Genomic DNA, 2,488 nt, shown 5'->3' on the forward strand with positions numbered 1-2,488 from the left:
GCAGTCAGAATCAAAGAAAGATGGAATTTGGGAAATATTAGTGGAAAAATTAAAAATCTGAAAATTAATGAATTGTAAATAAATAAATAAATAAAACAACATATTGATATATACCCATATGGTTATATGACATATATTGCCCTATATCGAAGAGTGATATTACCATGTATGTTACCTATATAATTTTCACATTGATACATTCTCTGGTTAGATGAACACAGGTGATTCAAGTTTAAATAAACCCCTATAGTAACTTCTGTATATGTCCATATGTTAGTAATATCTATATGATGATTTTTATATGGTACTACTGTATGTAACAACCATATATGTCAACAGTACATATTTGTACATATTTATACATGCAACTTTATGAAAACAACATAGGCCTATATACAAAAATATTTTTTGTATGTTTATATATGTTTTTGTAAAATCCTTTTTTTTTAAATACATGTCTATCTTTTTTTTATTTATTTTTTATTTTTTATTTTATTTATTTATATAATAACATGTTTTGATGGCTTTTAGGATACATGTACATGTACATGACATATATGTCCAAAAATGTATTACATATACATAAACATACATATTTGGATGAACTGGAAATATATGCTAATATATTATGAAATTGTTCCAATTTCTAATAGGTTTGATATTGTTTTACTTTATATGACAATATATTTAATATGGATATTTAATATGTACATATGTTACATTTACATGAGGAACAATGAAGACTGGAGTAATGACTGCTAAAAATTCAGCTTTGCCATCACAGGAATAAATTACATTATATTAATTTGAACTATATTTCACAGTATTTCGTTATATTTTGCTGTGTCACACCTACCCCAAACTCTTGAACGGTTTTGTATAATGTTTTATTTGTAGGGATACACTCCTATATGCACAAAAATAGAAATATTCCAAATGCTGGCATAAGTTTCTTGTTTTTTTTTAGGGAGGCAATTGCAAGATAATTGTAGAGGAGGAATAAATGAAGATTTTGTGTTGATTCAACTTGTATATTTTGCTGTGTCACACCTACCCCAAACGCTTGAACGGTTTTGTATAATGTTTTATTTGTAGGGATACACTCCTATATGCACAAAAATGGAAATATTTCAAATGCTGGCATAAGTTTCTTGTTTTTTTTAGGGAGGCAATTGCAAGATAATTGTAGAGGAGGAATAAATGAAGATTTTGTGTTGATTCAACTTTGCTGATGCCTCAAATTAGCAACAATATATCATTTTCTCCACAAGTACTTTAACACATTTTGTTCCGCTCGCCGAGGCTCATTTCACCATTATATTAGACGATAGATGCTTTTTTTAAATGCAGTACTTTCCAAGGACAGTCACTGGGTGATGTATCCAAATGAAGATCCAGTCGCCTGAACTGCTTTTTAATCATGATCACGACTGGCTCATTAGTGTGTCAATGACTTCCACAGCCTATCCAGACGGCAACAGATTGTCAGTGTCTGGATGAAAATAGGGTTTCACAAGGCATGCTCTGCTGTGGTTTGAGGGCATTTGAATTCCTTTACACTTATAGTGCATTTCCAAGCATTCACAATACACGACAACACAATTAAGTATCAGTCATTGATGCTTATTAGTGCTGCTAAGGTACACTAAAAACTCTGAACAGTCATTTTATTGCTAAATACTGGGATGATTTCATTAATAAATTTAAATGTAACTCTAACTACACTTTATGTGAACAACCAGTCAGTAAGCACTGATAAAGACTATCTGTTAGATGTAAGCTAAAATGTGTTTGATTCACTAAAAGCAACTGACACATTAGAGTCAGTTTTTCAGTAAGTGGACTATACTGGTTTCATATTGTGCTTTTGATTCACTAAAGAGATCCAAATCATAAGATTCATTTATTATGTAAATGGATTAGCCTACATATTTTATTCATATTTTATTTACTAAAAAGAACCAGCTCATAAGAGTCATTCATTTTGTAATCAGACTACACTGGTCGCACCACATGAGTATGATTCACCAAAAAGGAACCAACTCATAGGAGTTTTGTTCTCTAAACAACCTACACTGGCTGTGCTGTGTGGTTTTAATTCACTAAAAAGAGCTGACTCATGAGAGGCATTTGTTCTGTATTCATATTGTGCTTTTGATTCGCTAAAGAGATCCAAATCATAAGATTAATTTATTATGTAAATGGATATGTGCTGTGTGGTTTTAATTCACTAAAAAGAGCTGACTCATGAGAGCCATTTGTTCTGTAAATGGACTACACTGGTTGCACTGTATGTTTATGATTCACCAAAAAGGAACCAACTCATAGGAGTTTTTTTTTGTTAGTTCTCTAAACAACCTACACTGGCTGTGCTGTGTGGTTTTAATTCACTAAAAAGAGCTGACTCACGAGAGTCATTTGTTCTGTAAATGGACTACACTGGTTGCACTGTATGTTTATGATTCACCAAAAAGGAACCAACTCATAG

This window comes from Sinocyclocheilus rhinocerous, unplaced genomic scaffold (genome assembly GCF_001515625.1).
Source record: "Sinocyclocheilus rhinocerous isolate Xijiao unplaced genomic scaffold, SAMN03320098_v1.1 scaffold4175, whole genome shotgun sequence".
Classification (NCBI taxonomy): domain Eukaryota; kingdom Metazoa; phylum Chordata; class Actinopteri; order Cypriniformes; family Cyprinidae; genus Sinocyclocheilus; species Sinocyclocheilus rhinocerous.